Consider the following 18113-nt stretch of genomic DNA (forward strand, 5'->3'; position numbering starts at 1 on the left):
GTTCCAGAGCCACTGGTATTTAAAGGTGCAACCATTGCAACAGTGAAGCCCTTAAAACATGAACTATTCCAATACTACAACCTCCCTGAGCCCAATGTCCCCCAAACAATCAAGGGCAGGATCAATGCTGTCAGCAGACTTAATGTTTTTAGATAAAAGAACAGAAAGAAAACCAGCCCCGTCGTAATTGCACGTCGTAATTGTGTTTTGAATAATTTGACGTGCACGCAGCATTAGCCAAACTATTAGACCTGCATTGCCTTGATTTGTTAGAGGTAAAGTTTCTCATCAAAGTCCACAAAGCTCTGAGCAGAGAGGTCTGTGTGAATGGGTGGGTCACACCCAGGACTTTAACCCGTGAGACCGCTGTTCGTGTCCCATGTGAAAGTAAATATCACTGTTGACTTATTCCAATTTAAGTCTGCAACTTAAAAAACATACTTATTTCAAGCCAAACCATGATGTTTTACTAAACCTAACCAAGTGGGTTTGTTGCCGTAACGTAACCAAGCAATTCTATTGTTTCTCTCAAAACGTAATGTCTGTTTGCTTTTCCCATTGGTTTAGTGTATTCTAAAATGAAACTAGTTACATTATATCTAATGTCAGTTCATTTTAGCATGATTTTGTAACACTCAGTGTTGCTTATTTTCCTGTTTAGATGGAGCAGTGCCCCCCCCCCGTAGAAAAACAAGTAATGGTCCATTTCAACCTCCTCCTAGACAAGCCTGCCTCAAACAACCGTTCATATCATGACCTGCACAGCTCTGCAGCCCATGTTCAGTGAAACATCATTATCCTCCTCTCGCTGTACGGCTACAGAATCCCTCCCTGTCTGCATGATTAGCTTCTGGTTCCTCATTAATGGAGGTGAGGACTGAACTTCCATTTCAAGCCTCTGTGACTCCCACCTTTGCTTCAGTCCGCTAGTCATAAAAATGTCACGGCAGCCACAGAGCCCACAGGCCACGCCGAGATCTAACAGGAATCCCACGCTCGGGGGCCAAATCCGGCGGGGCAGATGCGGCCGGTGGTTACAGTCCAGAGGTCGCCGAGTCGCCTCTGCATGTGACTTTCCACATGCCCGGCCCTCTCTCCGACCTCCTGACACCAGCCGCTGAAAGTGACTTCAGCCGAGTGCACATCCAACTCTCCTGGTGTAATGTTGCACCGCGGAGAGAGAAAGTGACAGACCATTTATAAAACAGGAAGAGGAGCTAACTACAGTAAGCACAAGCTATTTCTGGAGGAGGATGTCTGCAAATAGCAAAGACATGTCAATAGCTAACAGGTCCGCCGTGAAGTAAAACCACTTAAAAGGCAAAGAAAACTCCCAAGTTTTTCGCCCGCTGCGACCCCCCCGCTGACGCCGCAGACGATCATGCCCCACGCTTTAAGTCCCCCCCGCCATGTCGCTGGCGTCGGCACTGGGAAGGCGTCCAAAACCACGATGCCTTTCTGCTACGGAACATTTGTTCTCCGACATTTCTCTGTCCTGCCACGCTGCATGACAGTTTATTTTGGGAAGCGCAGGTTGGCACCTGAGACACAGAGCTGACAAAGCACTCGGTGTCACTTCAATGAGGCCAGTTGGTGCCATGACAGTGCCTCTGGCCGCGCGCGGTGCTGCAAGATGGACAACACTGCGCCGAATATCTTGGCAAAGTAGGAGAGGAGGCATCAGCTGTTTGCACAATTTCATCCTCAGAGGGGGAATGAGGCAACATGCAATCTCTAGATCGGAGACTGCTGCGGGAGGGAACCCACCTCAGATTACTGGACGTTAATAAAATGTGAACTGCTGCGATGGACCGGTCGCCACATCAGGGTGTTTCACTGGCTTCAGCCCAATGCATGCTGGGAATAGATCCAGCACATCTAGCAGGGTAAGACAATAGCTGCATGAATGAAAATCTGAAGGTGAGGCTGGAATTTTCCTACTATCAGAAAAGAAGGGATGAATATCAAAACTGGCCTTTTCTGAACAAATTCAAACTTCATTTGAATAGTGTTGAATCACAAGATAAGCGGACTGTAAGGAGGCTGGATTTTACAAACTCAGCAGCCTCACGTTCAGCCACAATTCGGTCCCTTTTTTTATGTTAAATCCAAAATGCTTGTCAGATGGTTTCTGCTAATTTTCTCAATTTTTGCATCAGCATTTGACAAACAACTCCCGCTGGAATACAAGGCACCACCTGTTGCATTCATACACTGTGGATTTTTAACAACTGATTATGGATTGAATTTTTTTATTTTTGGCCCACATTTGTACAGTAGTTCAAATATCAAACAAAAGTGACATTATCAGATGGGTTGATTATCCAGGAACCCTGATACGATAAGCTACTGATCTTAACGTAATGAAACATGTGAAAATGTGCATTCATATTAGCATGAATGTTTTGTATGTTTGTGTAAATGAGGAGATATGAGAAACTTTTCTCCTGAGGGAAACCCAACTAGAGTGAGTAACAGCTGATATTTACTCAACATAGTCAACAATAGCTCTTCTCTACAAGAATAGTGTCAAGCTGTATGTTTGCTATATCTCCAGTCGGGATGTAGACACTGTTACATTTCAGCCACGTCTCTTCCTAATCGTCCCTCGGCCGATGGAACGAATGACATACTGTAGTTGAATCGCATCCCACGTTAGCTCGGCCAATCGTGAGCCTTGGCGGGGCGCTCAAAGTCGCTCTGTGAGGAGGGGCCCCACTGCTGCTCAGAGACGAGTCAGCAGATCTGTGGAGGCCTCTGCTGCCCCTCACGGAAGGTTTTCACGAACGCACTGATTTGGACCGGGGGAATCGAACATCATATTCTTTTAGGACAAAACATATGGCAAAACGCTCATGTGTTAACTTTGTCTTACAGCGCGACCTTTGTTGCAGTTTCCCCGTAGTCTTGCATAAATACTCCACCTGACACACACACACACACACACACACACACACACACACACACACACACACACGGAAGTGAGGAGTGAATACATATCCTGTTTCTTGTAATGCAGCACGGATAAGATTACTGGCTGAAATGTTTCAAAAACACACACGACCCAAATAAAAAATAAAAACCTTTGTGCACACACACACACACACACACACACACACTTTAAAGTGACAGAGCAACTGCTTTGCCGTGTTAAATATCAGATGCAAATGAAAAGAGAAAATCTATCATGACTCTAATGTGGCCTGATAGGAGGGGGCGCACTCTCCTCTGAGGAGCCGAGCTGTGTGAGGAGGGTGATGTATGGAGGAGCTGGATGAGAGGTGAAAAGCGTAGCGAGACGGACGAAAGGGAGGGGTGGATTGCTGGGAGGGAAAGAGGGGGTGGGGGGGGGGGGGGGGGGGGGCACGCAGTCCTGCCAGACTCCTGAGAGCCCAGGGCAAAAGTGGAATAAATGTTGATTAGTGTTGATTTTGTCCAACGAGCACCCGGCAACTGACAGTGGGACTAAGCTGCAGCGAAAGGGAACCATTAATCTTGGTCTGGTTTAAGTAGTGTATATTAATTTGTGTCATTTCCACTACGTGGAGAGAGGCCTCTCTCTCTCTCTCTCTCTCTCTCTCTCTCTCAGCGTCTGAAAGCCGTGGCAGCCTTTCACGGCGAACGTACAGTGGACGCCTGAAGGTGGCGTCTGCAAGCAGCAGCTTCGGGTGGGGGGGGTAGAAAAGTGGAGGAAATGAGATTCCGAACACTACATTACGGAAGATGAACTCCTGGGGGGTGAAGGGGGGGGGAGGGTCGCGGTGGGGAGTTGGTATGGCAACCACATCCAAAGTGCCATTGCATGTTCAATTTAACGTGCGTAACGAATTTGCAGACTTGATTAAATTCGTAACGTATTAAGAAGGCCTGTATTTTAAAAAACAACAACAACAACAACATAAAAGGCGGGCCAAACCCGCAAGGACTGAGATTTCAAAGAGAGCCTCTAACAAGCAGAATAGCAAAACAGTGATGTGAAAGCGGCGCGTTGAGCGCAGGAGTCCACACTCACGTAAAAGACTGAGGCCCGCGCTCTTTACCACGTCTACTTGGATCTCGCCTCCGTTCTGTTATCTTCGCAACTGGCAACGGCCGCTCCGCGCTAAACGTTTCCTACGAACTGCATTCCAGTGGCCTTCCGCCAGGAGGGGGGGATACAACAACAAAAAACAAAAAATTCACCAGTTCAGGAAATATAACAGTTAAAAAGTGTGAGAGGGGGCTTTCAGGGTGGAGAAACTTCTCTTGGTGAGAAATCACACCGCTCTGCTCGTCTACGTGTGATGTCAGTGTTAATTAACAAATGGCGGCGCAGTAAGATTCCTATAATTAAGCTCCTTAATATGATTAACACGTATCAATTAGGCGACTGACAATTAGCATAATGTATAATGTAAGCACATTGTTCTATACTGTAATGGTATTAACGCGCCATTTACGACGCTGTCACTCACTGATGATCCTGTGATTAGGATTCTGCGTCGAATGCAGGCAAAAGTGCCCGACGCCGGTTGATCAATACACATTTTTCCCTGTTGTCTACAAACTCGGAGCAGAATTACACTTCAGGTCTTCCTCTCTCTCTCTCTCAGTGGATGATTAAGCAGAGAGATTGGGGAAACAGCTGTGGCGGCGATTTTGGCATTTCCCCCCCCCCCCCCCCCCATCAGAGCACACATCTACATGCCGACAAGTCAACATTCACGTTTACTATCTGCTGGTTTACGCTCCCAATACAGATGCTACTTAAGACGGATGTTTTGTTCTAAATTAATTGTCATCACATCGCAGAATAATAGACAGATTGATGGGGACTGAAAAAAGAAGTTAGTTGCTGTCCTTTCAATGCTTTTTTTTCATTTTTAATAAAGTTGTTGTTGATATTATTTTTTTTTCAATTAGTTGATGAGTTGCTCGGTGTATAAAATGTGAACGTCAATCACAAACTTCCAGAGTCGTCAAACGTCTCATCTAGAGCCGCAGCGGTTGGTCAGTTCATTGATTAGTCGATAGGAAGACGCCAAATCGGCACTTCTTTAGAAAATTGACTAATGGTTTACATCATTTTAAAAGCAAAACCTGCAGAAAAAGCTAAACTGTTGGTCGGAGAGACAAGACAAAGTTACCTTGGAAACTCGGATAATGTGGTGGTTTCAATTTTAAGGTTTTATACATAAATCGATAAATCCAGAAAATAATAGCCTGATTAAGCGTTAGCAAAAGTGATTTTTAGTTGCAGCCCTGGTTTTGTCCGACTAACAGTCCAAACCCTAAAGACGTTCAGTTTAAATGATACAAAGCAAAGAAAAGCTGCAAACAACCAGAACCAGAGAATGTTTGGCGAGTTCATTTAATCGTGACCTAATCGGTTAATTACTTATCAAAATCGTCGGAGATTCATTTTTGCATCAATAGACCAATCAATGAAAAGGACTAATTGTCTCAGCACGACACCACCAGACCGCACTACTTCTGAAATGCTACCTGATCCCCTATGAAGGCTGCTCTGGAGTGTTTACACAGTGACGCGGAGGCTGTAATACAAATAGGCAGATGCCAAGCACCTGAATGGACCGACAAGTCGATGTGGTGAGGGCTCCCATGCACCTTCCATAACCAGACCCCTGGCTCATTTCACCCTGTCAAACACGAACTCTGCCGCCCTCTGTAAAACACCCCGTTTTCACCCTTCAAGAAATAACATTACATCACTCGGCGAGTCATTTTTTATAAATGGAGGATCCCCGAGGCTGGAAACCTTACACTACACAAACACGGGGCCGCGAGAGAAGCCGGCCTTTTGTTGAGGTTGAGAGGGAGAAGAAAAAAGAAAGTCCAAATGAACCAGCCAGTCAGAGCGGAGCATTTACTGAGCAGCTCAGTCGAGGAGCGGTTTTGTTTGACACCGCTTGAGATTTATGATGTTGGTGAAGTGTTTACAGGGGTCAAGGCGGCTCATTTTCCAAATCAGTTTGTCGAGCATTTGCTTATCTAAAGAGGCCTTTTCATCAATCATAAAAAAAAAGAACTGATGGTGAAGACCAAGAGAAAGCAGTCCACCTTCAAACCATCTGTGATATCTGCGCAGACAGATGGATAGATTACAGATAGAGAGAGAAAACTTGGATTAAGTCGTGTCATATTTGATTTTGTGCCTCTCTTTGCTTAACTTGCTTTCAGTTAGTGGAAGGATACGGTTTCATGGGCCGATGGCAGCCGAGTCAAATTATTTGGATTTATTTATTTGGAAAAGTCTCTGCGAGAACTTTTTTTTTTTTTTTTACCTTTGCTCCACATTTCAGACACATGAGCACAATAATTATTATGCTTTGTGTATTTAATGCTTCGTCTCTTCTTAGGAATGTACTACGCAACGCGCACACACACGCACACACACACACACACACACACACACACACACACACACACACACACACACACACGCACTGTGTCTGAAAAACAGTATTCCTTTGAAGTAAAAAAGACAACCCAAATATGCCTGGAATGAAACCGGGTAAAGACGAAGCCGATGTCTGTACAAAAAAAAGAAGAAGAAGAAGAAGAAAAATAGCAGTGGATTGACTAAAGTGTGTTGTCCTTGTCCCTTCCTCTCTGGTGTTGCTGCACCATTGTGCTTGTTTATGCTGCACAATATTTCTGTTGGCCGTCCCTCACTTGAGCCCGGTAAAAATACACAGAGCAGGTCAGAAGTTCAGGCCCTAGATCAACACTGGCATTGTGTCCTGCAGGTGCTGTCAGCCGCTCCGGGGACGGAAAATATATACACACACACACACACACACACACACACACACACAAGCAAACAGCGGCTCTGTGGCTTCACACACACACACCGGGGTCTGTGCTCGCGTGGTACTCAGGACAAAGAAGTTCCAACTGCAGCTCCGAGGAGAGGCTGAAGCCGCTGGACTCGGCCGGTCTATACACACTCTGTAACGGTGTTAGAGGTGGGACTGGGAGAGTGTTAAAGGAGGAGGCGAGAAAGGTTTGTTTCCAATCAGTTTCATCACTAAGACTAAGGGAATAATGACAATAACACAAAAACAAACAGAGTTGCATCATGCACTCTTTCATTTTCAGCCTCCCGTCGAAAGAAAAACAAATGACTTGTTTCACTACTGCCAACTTCAAAACTACAAATACCATGATACTACTAACTTCCCAACATGGCAGAGGTCAAACAGCCTCCGACCATCACAGCTGTCCATCTGACCATCAAAACTTCAACTGAAGTGAAAAGCACAACTCAATAAGAAATTAAATAGGTCACAAGCATTATTTTTAACCCTCGTCAGCGACTTTAATATATGTTTAAATTCAATTACCAAAGAAGACCAAACCACTAGGGGGAGCAACAAGCTGCGACCTCCTCTAAACGTTCATATTGAACCAGCGAGATTTACTGAGACACGAGCAAAACAGTGCTGCAAACGTCCAAATCTGGACGGTTTCGCCAGCGGAAGTGGACTCCACAACACTTTGAGTTCAACCAGGAGAGTACAATACTATTCGTATTAATTAAAAGTGCCCTGAGATAACCTCCGCTATGATTCGGCGCTACATAAATAAATTAAAATGGAATTCATTATCAAGCCTATGTTCTATATTTGATGAGTGGACCTGATGAAGCAAGAGTAAAGCACAACATTCATACCCAGGCTCTTTCTCTCTCTCCCCGGTGTGTGAGTGAAATGATGTTTTTCGACAGACTCGATCTTGTTTTATTTACACTAAAACTGACAGTGACGAAAGTTAAGTTGTGTTTGGAGCATGACCACTCTGAACTCGTGGTGATTTTTAATACCATAGCACCATAACAGCAAATCAACCTCCAGCAGGATTAGCAGAAGGCTTATTAGAGAATACCAGTACATTTGAAGTGATATAAAAACAATCTTAGAAATTATACCAGAATTAGAGAAAACAGTTTGAACCGTGATTAACCGTGAAGCGCTCCACACTAGAACTTAGAACAAAGCCGACTGGATGAAAAGGAAGACGACACAAACAAGACGAGCACCAGATCTCCTGCGTGGAGCTCCCAGCGAGCTTGCACCTCGTATTTATAGGTTGCCAAGCTGAAAGGGAGAAGAATGGCTGCGCAGGCAGGAAGAGGTCCAAGCTACTTTGTACTCTCGGCAGAGCCGAACTTTGGATGAACTCACGAGAAGCGCCAGGGAGTAAAGCACTATGCATAACTGTGTCACTCCCCCTCCAAAAGAAACCTACCAAGACAACGCAAAAAAAATAAAGCAGAGGAGCGAGCCAGCAGGCTTCAAAAGGCCCCCCTTGCTCTCTCCCGAGGCAGAGGCCGACTCAAGATAAACTGCCGGGGCTTGCGGGTTAGGCAGCGAGGTGAGCTTCAATGGAAAACAAAAAAAAACCTCAATGAAAACATCCATGAAAGCACCAGGCGAGGTGTGTGATCACACAGGAGAAAAACCTCCGCCGCCGCCGCCCGCAGGGGTCAAGTGCAACTCTGGAGACAATGAGAAGAATCCCCTCCTCGTCCTCCCATCCATTCCACGTGATTTCATGCACTAATGAGTGTGAAACACACACAGAACGCGCTGCCTTCCGAAGCAAAGCGGCACGCTGCGGCCACTCAATACCTCTCAGCAGTGTAACTTTTTGAGGAGTCCTGTAGAGCGTCGGGGAAATAAATAAAAAAAGATGAGAGGCACGCTGTCTGTCTGAGGTGCATCGAATTCCATCTGTGGCAATTTCAAAAAATGTCACGTGGAGGGGTTGGGGGGGTTGATTTTTTGGAAACATGACTTACGCCTCATGTTGCGCTATTTCTCTCCTAGCAATTATTCTGCTGACACGCTCTCTCACAACTGCTTTAATAGAGAGAGGCACAATACAGAATGGAAAGAGACGTTTTCACCAGACTTGACAGTTAACTCGCGAGGGGAGACATCAACGCGCTTGTGACAATTTTGCTCAATACTCTCTATTATTCCACAATAAAACTTTTTTTTTTTAAAACCAAACCCCCCCCCCCCCCCCCAAAAAAACCTCCTCATTCATATTTTGACACCATAATTGATAAGACCTGCTCGAGGTAATTGTCCACAGATCCCATTGTGAAAGAGTTAAAAACATGCAGACTTTATAGCTACAAGAGGAAACACATGTCTTACATGTCAGTGAAATTTATATGGCCAATTGTGTTGTGTTGTGTTGTGTTGTGTGTCCAACGTCAGGGTTCTCCTTTTGTGAATCGGAGTCTGAATAGCACATTACACGTCGATGATAAAATAGCCCTCACAAGAGCTGGTGCCTCTCTGGTGTTTCTTTTTTTTTTTTCATGCGAGCCACATGCTCCATTTGTGAACAAATACTGTATTCTTTTGAGGTGGTTGGGGAGACCTGGAGCAGTTCTGGTACAGTGTGTGGACAACAGCGGTGCAGTGTTTAGCTTCCCCTGCTCGTGGTGCAGAATTAATGTGAACGTACCTGTTTTTTCTTTGATTTCACACAAGACATTGAAAAGAGCTGGCTTCATTCTGTGACAGTTGAGAGCGTGTTTCCTGAAACAGAGAAGTGGCTTCAGAATCAAACCACAGAAACATATATTACATCTAACACCTATTCATCCTCGACATTATTGGACAACGAGGCTGCCTATACTATCAGTTCTATTTTATTTTTTTAACCTTTTAGATAAATGCTAGAGTACAATTACAGGCCCAAATAATACAGCTATTCTTCAGACTTCAGATTAAGAGCAACTTTATATGTACACATGTGCAAAGTAACTGGTGCAGCATTTTATTTAGCTTCGTCTGTTGTCTTGTTATTATAAAATTATACAATTCATGTTTTTTTTTTCTGACCAGCTTTGTCAAAAAAACAAAACATTTGAAATGCGTAACTTTGGGTCCTCGCTTAATTTAAAGTGAATTACACAAAATGGATGAAATGTGTATCACAAGTTAGAAAGTTACATTGCATCTGCTCGCCGCGCTGTGAACGAGCTGTGAGCCACTTTAAACTGCTAGTCGGTCATTACATTTCAAAAATAAATTATTAGCCGTAATATTTTGGGTCTCGTGAACGCACCTTGAATGTGTTTGAGGTGTAAAGCTCTTTAGAAAAAAAAGAAATAAATACTCTCCGTGGGCGACCCGTTGGCATGTCACAGTAATGACATTCATACACTTTTATTTTCTCCTTCGGCAGTGACTTATTGAAATGTGAAGCCAATTTTACAGGCATGCCATCGTTGTTTTATATCGGCTTTTGCACACGGCTGTGCAAAAAAAAGCCCTCACATTTAAAGTCCCATCTTCACCGCGCTGTATTGTAAATTTAGCAATACACATTTTTCTTTTAATTTTCCCTTTTGTAGCGCGTGTCTAGTTTTTGCCGCCGCCTCCAGTAGACAGGAGAAGAATCTTTACCTGGCTTGAGCTTCGTCCAGACTCTGATCCGTGATGGTCATGATTTGCTGTAAAATGTCTCCAATGTCCTGTTTTCTTCCGTCGCCGTCCGTCCCTCCGTTGCCCTCCTGCATATGCGGCGGCAGGCCGGGGTGCCCTGCCATGCCTACCCCCGTGTGAGAGTGCATCAACCTCGTCTGCTCGTCCATCTCTTCTTCTCCTTCTTTTTCTGCTTCTGCTTCTCTATCTAATTCTCTGTGGCGCTCTCGCTGCTGAAATCCTGCAAAAATACATATAAGAAGAAGAAAAGAAAAATCCCGGTGGTGTTTTTTAATATCTGCGCCGCGCACCCGGTCGTCTCCTCGCTGGGGCTTCTTTTTCTGGCGGGGGTATCGGAGAGGAAAGCGGAGACACGAGTCCTCCTCTGCTCTCTGGCTGTCTCTCTCTCAGCTGGTCGGAGCTCAATGTGAAATCTGATCTGAACTGCCGTTGCCTTCACTGGAGTACGGCGTGCGTAAAAGAAAAGAGAGAGAGAGAGAGCGCGCGCGAGAGAGAGAGACTGCTGATTTCTACTACTGACACGAACTAGGGCACGTTTTCCTGTAATGTGGCGCACTCATCCAAAACCACCCCCCTCCACTCTTCCTGCCAAATTACCCACAAAAAAAAGTGTCTGTGACAAATAAGAAGTGTGGATTGATTTCACTCACTCACATCCCCCTCGTCATATACAGTACAGGCTGGGCAGGCAGCAGCGTAAGCAATGAGCACGAGAGTCGGACTCCGCCCACGCGACATGATTGGGAATATAAGACCGTTTAGCCCCACCTTGAGGTGCCTCTCTCGCAACGTCGATCATTGGACTGTGGAGGTGGGATGCAGGGGGGAGAAGCGGGGAGGAGATGTGGCCGCTGCCTTCCCCATGCGAGGGGAGACGGTTCGGAGTGGCAGTGGGGTGATGAATGGAGCCTGAACTCCAAATAAATAACAGCGACTGACACATAAGGTCTGCTTTAAGTCTCCCCTCGTGACCTCAGCGGGAGCACCCAAGGGCTCCACAGGAGACGATTTTATTCCCAGGCTGTGCCAAGACACAAGGCACACCAATCAAAACCACCGGCCTGCGCTTTTCATCTGTTATAATTTGTAGAGAGGTAGCCTAATGTGATTGGAGATTTATGGCTGGAAAAATCCATCCACCAATGAGACACCTTATGTTTGAGATATTCATATTTCTTTCTTCTTTTTTTTGATGTGACATCACATTCTTACGGTCAAACACGCTTGTTTTCGTCGCAGCGGAGCCTCGACTTTGTTCCTTCGTTTTCAGGTATGTTGCAGGGCTCCGCTTGGCTGATTTTGGCAGGGTCCTCCTAATGTAAGGCGGTGACCCATGTTGCGCAGCCAAGCAGCAAGGCCCGAGTGTGTCTGGCCAGGCTGAAAAGTGCCCTTCAGGCCCAGTGCTGCCTCACTGCCGCTGCTCCCCTCCGCCACTGAGAGCCATTCAGAGGGAAGAGAGGAGGAGGAGGAGGAGGAGGAGGAGGGGCAACAAAAAGAAAACAACAAAAACCAAACTCCAGTGTGGAATGAACAGTGCTGTGCAAATCATCAGCCTGTGTGTATACATGTGTGACTCACATAATGAGGAAGGTATGTGAACACTTAAGAGTGCCAGTGTTTTAGTGTGAGCAGCTGAAAAACAGCGTTAAATGTGGCGATGACTGCGACCTGCGACCTCATTTTCCCTGCTATGAGTTCATTTTGACATAAAAAAATTAATAATTCACTCTGCAAACAACACCCATCTGAATCAATGCTTTGGTTGGTAAGTTTTCAGTTTTCTTATTAAAGGTGCCCAATTGTAAATCCCTTTTTCTCCCCCATTTTCAAAACTGCGTTGTTTACATCTATGTTTACTTCGTAGTTGCACTGCTCCATTTCTTGGCAAGTTACCGCCACCTGTAGATCAGCAACAGACTGTAAAAACGTTGGATCAGGCGGCAACATCCGAGACTGAAAGGTGCATTCTTTCTAATGGCCATTAGGGGGCGACACCTCTGCTTGAAAAAAGAAGCCTATGAAAAAAATGACCCGACTTCTCAATTGATTTATAATCTCAGTAAACACTGTAAACATGTTTATGTTCTAAATCGCTAATTGTGAAGACTACTTTCCTGGGCAGTGCACATACACAAACAGACACACACTTACACAGAAATTACAGTTATTGTTTTCACTTACAACTAAGCCAAAGGAAACACTAAACATTCTGTTGAAGCGGAAGAGGTTCTTTTAGTAGGTCAAAAAATTCGTCATCAATACAGCATGATGTTCATCTCGTAAATTATGGTCACATTTAAAGGAAAATAGACGACAACTCTAACCCTTTTACAGTGTGTTTTCAGTTCATAAAAGTTAATTGTAACACATTGCTCTCATTCAGCTTTAGGTTGTACTTCGGTTGTGTCTCGTGTCACTTCTGACTGCAAAAAAACCAAGATGGTGACAGCCAAAGTGCAGAACTCAAGGCTTCAAAACAGCAGTCCACAAACCAATAGGTAAGTCACAGCGACTATAGGTCCACATCTTGTATACAGTCTATAGCAGTGGTTCTCAATCTGGGGGTCGGGACCCCCAACGGGATCGCAAGAAAATTTCAGCGGGTTGCTAGATGGTTGTGGAGAAAGCAAATTAAAAAACATATAAAAAAAAATAAAATAACATATTTGAGACTGGGGAATGTTTTTTAAATTGCATTGCCTAAACTAGTGATATAATTAGCCTCAGAATAGATTCTATTGAGTGTTTGTGAGAGTCAAAATGTGCCTGAACATGAGTTTCTAAAGGGGGATTTCCTGATTTTTGTTGGGGGGATTGCGACTCAAAGACAACTACTGGTCTACAGAGACAGAGCGCAATTAAAACCCGCCCAGTCCAGAGGGGAAAACTATTCAATGCTCTCCATTGACTTTGTGGTGCGTGAAGGTGCCCCCTTGTCTCGTTCGTCTGCTAGCATACAACAGAAGAAATGCCTAAAAGCTGCTCTGTGGTGGGAGGCACTACCAACAGGGTAAAGAACCCAAAACTAAGATTTTAGAAGCTGCCGAACCAAAAACCTGAGAATACAGGCAACAGGACATAGTGTAGGAAAACTGTGAGATCCTGACACTTAGTATGCACAATGCTATGTGTCCAGCAAGCATTTTGTCAAAATGTCAGCTTTAGGCTAACTATATTTTGACAGTATGATACTTGTGTTATAATAAAATTTGGATACATCAGAAAGCTATGCAGTATTATGTTTGCAAGTGCGTAAACTAACGAGCAACATGCCAACACATAGCTAACATTAGCTTGGTTACCAGCTAAATTGTCCATCCCGTCAACATTTTAGTTATCAACTGCACCCCTGATAGACACGGGGAGCTAAAATCACCGTTTGTCATGCTGAAATGTAACGTTTTTAGCTAGCTTCAGGCATTTTGTTCGCGTTTCATCCCTCGGTTGCATATTGTGTGGCGCTTATTGACTTTCCCTCCGGTGGGCGTGGATTTCACAGTAGCGCTCTATGGTTGGGGCATAATGTATCTCATCACCTATTTGGTTCTGCTCATGCATCACAACAAATAAAACATGGACCCACGAGTAAAAACACGGCTCCGTAGTGCTACACAAACTTAGTAAGAAGCTGGTTCAGAAAATAGGTTTTCAGGGTCTGTAGATGCTAAAATGATGATTCCTAATTTGAGTTTGAAAGGTTTCTAAAGGTATCAGTTCTGAAACTTGAGGTCCTGATAAGTGACAGGCTATAAAGACTCCAGAATACAATAAAAACACTAGTTCACCATCTTATAAGGCTGTTTCACAGTAAATAAATGTCCTGATTGATATTTATCTATTTAAAAATCATTGAGCTGCAGTTTTTTCTCCCGCACAATTCAAAATATACAACTGGGATGCACCCATCGGAATTCCTCTGTACAACTATTAGCATATTTGAGTTTGAGGCGTAGTGGCAGTGACATCTCAGACTGTCTTCCTAAGCCTCAGGTGGAGCTGTAGTGCAATCCTGGAGCTAGGTACTTTCCCTGTAGGAGCTCCTGTGAAGCCTATGTAAATTGGGAGCAGAATATGTATGATGGATAATGGTAAGTGTGGTAAGTTTCCCTGCCATCTGCTCAGTTGTAGAATAATGAGAATACCTGAGGGGGTCTCTGTTACACCAACATCCATATGACTCCCCAACATCTGCTAAGTTACGTTAGCGGGGCATTTAGAAATCTAAATATATGCTGGTACTTTCAGGCTACATGGCAAGGCAAACAAATCACAGAGCTGGCAGTGATCTCCATCCATTCATTGCCAGGCTGATGTATGATCAGCCACTCACTAGTGATGAAACAGGAAATGCTTCTAGAGGTCCTGTAAAATGCTTAATAGGCAGCGGAGACGTAAGCGATGTATTATGGAGCGTAGTGCTGAGTGCAGCAATTTCCCATGCCAGGGTACCATCCACATTAGTAGGATTCTGTGATACAGTCACAGTTATTAAAAGTAACAAAGGCAGACTTGAACAGCAGTGGCAAATATAACGCCCAGGTGTAGGACAGAACAGCAGCTTTGGACTGTAGATCTACCAGAGCACTGACACTGCAGTGGACAAAACCTTCCAGGAAACTGACTACAGAAAATCTACAAACATATTAATTCAACAGGATATTACTTATTGCCTCCATTTTAGGATTTGATCCTGATGGATTTGAGCTAATCTGTGATTAGCCGGCCGGTCCGGGTCTGAAGAGTGAAGCCAATTGCGTAAGTGCCATAAACTTGCGTTATTTCTAATGGCCAGCTCTGGTGGCGAAAAGAAGTCTGATTGTATGGAAGTCTATGAGAAAATGACTCTACTTCTCTCTTGATTTATTACCTCAGTAAACATTATAAATGTGAGTTTATGGTCTCAATCGCTAGTTTAAAGTCGTCTTCAATACAACATGATCAAAATGATGGTCCCATTGAGGGTAAAATCGACGATAAAGCAGGGTAAGTGCTATAGGCGTGGCTCTGGGAGTTGTCTGAGTTTTCTTTAATCATTTCACAGTTTGTTTTTAAGTTCATGAAAGTAAATTGTAACCTTTTTGGTCGCCTAGAAAATGATCTTATTCAGCGTTTGGTTGTACTTAGCTCCACCCTCTTATGTCACTTCTGGTTGTAAAAAGCCAAGATGGCAACGACGTCCAAAAACCAAAATGGCGACTGCTGAAAGGCTGAACTTGAGGCTTCAAAACAGTAGTCCACAAACCAGTGGCTGGTGTTTAAGGGACTACGTCCACTTATTATACAGTCTATGATTTGGGTACTAACACAAAGATAAACATTTTCACACGTACGGGTAATTTAGTGTTGCCAATTCTTCCATTATGTATTTCTTCATTTTGTTTCTAACTTTATTTGTTTAATCAGTGTCACGTTTGGCCCTCCACAAACGGATTGTGGTGTTACAGAAGAACCAAACATTCCGTGGGTTTCCTATTTGAGAGAGAGGAGACTGAGAGAGCCATCACAAAAAAATGTGTTGCCATGTAACTGTGCACAGTGGCACAATACGCTAGCAGTGTCTTAAGGAACATCCTACTTGAGATTTCAGTACTGTAACGCACCAATAGAAGCACAAGTTCCCACATTTTTGTTGTAATGTCTTTGAGAACGAACTCAGACACTCAACAGGGCTAGGAATCCTCCTCAGAGCGTTGGCCAGATATCCTTACAGGAGAAGCACAGAGGGCGACTGGAGGACGACGGGACAAGCAGCCAGTGGTGGGCTGGTTTCCATGGCACCTGAGAGAGAGAGAGAGAGACCTTTCTACTCCAGGCCCCGGGTCACACCATGTGATGAGCTCGGGCAGATAAATCCTCCCTTTCATCCTGCACGGCTTCTGGTCTGTGTGGAGGCAGCGCTAATGGAACGGATTCACACACATAACCCTCGCTTTGATTCTAATGCGTTTGGACTGAGTAACAAATGCACGGGAGCTCCATGTCCACTCTGTTTTTGAACATATACAACACAGGATATATGTGCAGCAGTGACAGCAGAAGCCTATGAAAAGGCAGGAGGGGACTTCTTTTTTATGTCAGAATATACAGTGGAACCTGATGACTTGGACCTCGCCAAATAATCCCTTAAGGAAGGACAGCAAAACGTTTCTGGGCTTTATATTGGACAGCTTAAAAAAAATGAAAATGTACAGGATTTTAATTGCTCATTAAGTCATTACAGCGGAGTAGAAAATAGTCTGGGTTTAGTGAAGTCTCTGTTTCTTTCTGCTGTGCGTGAGCGAGCATTACACAAAGATCCATGGCACAAGCTGGTTTGCGCAGAGCGAGCACCAGCGGAGTACATTCGGGAGGAGGTCTGAATGGATCAATACATCACAGAACAAAGAGGAACTGTGCTTCAGCAGGGGCCCCAGAACAAGACAGGCCCATTGCTCAACCACTGTCACAGCAGTGTATCCCAAGCATCTCACATGCATCTCAGAGAACGAGGATAAAGACAGATGTGAGGACGGGTGGATAAACTGAGGAAACTTGGGACAGAACCAGCAGATAGACAGATAAAGCCCCCCTGTGACAAGCAGAGCGACTACGTTACTTTCTTATATACTATGTACTATGATTAGCTTTATTTACTGATGAGTAGTGTAAGGGATTACAACTTCAAATTCGGTGATTACATTACAGTTACTAGTCCTAGTAATGGTTGGGAAATATACCTGTGACGTTGCCAGGCAATCGGTGGTGACACTAAGAAATTGTCCTGCACTTAACCCCCTGTAAAACCACAACGTGTCATGTTTACACTTTACATATGCATTAAACAAATTAGATACATGTTAGTTAAGTTTTAGTGGTGCTGGTAATCAGATTTTGTAACCAGTCTTTGTGCTAAGCTAAGCTAACATACATGAGGTTGGTATGGATCCCCTCATCTAACTCTCAGCAACAAAGCAAATAAGTTAATTTCCCACAAATGTCATAGTATTCCCACAATCTAGTTTTCTATTTCTACTCAGTACCGTTCAACGGAAAGTGATGTGACTAACAATGTTATCGTAATGAGTAATTGATTCCATTTTTCAAGTGGCTTCCCCAACACTGTGATCAAATCATCATTTGCAAAGAAAAGAAAAAGAAGCAAAATCAGGGGATCAAGACTAGTTTATGTGAATTAGCTTTACTTCATGGTAAAGCTATAACGGTCCTCTACACGAGGGGAAGACTAAAAGGTCTCGGTATGCTTCAAACGAACTTCGTCTGATGTGAGACCATTTCTTAAGGCATTTATACATACCTGTGTGGTGTCAACACGATGGGGCTCGTTTTGAAAAATTTGTGGCGATGCCCTTACGAAGTAGTCGTGTGAAGAATGAAAACAGAGAGCTTTGGAGAAAGTCCAAGCCGCACCTGCACACAATTGGCCCGTCGCTGCAATTAGCGAGCGGGATTGTTGAATTGTCCGTTTTGTAAAGTTACGGAAGTTGAGGAACGGGCTTTCTCACTCCGAGATGATCTGACGAGCGCTTCCTTTGAAGCATGCTAAGGCCTTGAACTGCCTCAAACGGCATAATTAGAAATACAGTGCATTGACTCGCGCATTTGCCCGACCAGTGCTTTTCCACCTGACCAATCCTTAATGTGATA

Source organism: Anarhichas minor, unplaced genomic scaffold, assembly GCF_050575085.1.
Source record: "Anarhichas minor isolate MPS153535 unplaced genomic scaffold, ASM5057508v1 ptg000071l, whole genome shotgun sequence".
In the NCBI taxonomy this organism is placed as follows: Eukaryota; Metazoa; Chordata; class Actinopteri; order Perciformes; family Anarhichadidae; genus Anarhichas; species Anarhichas minor.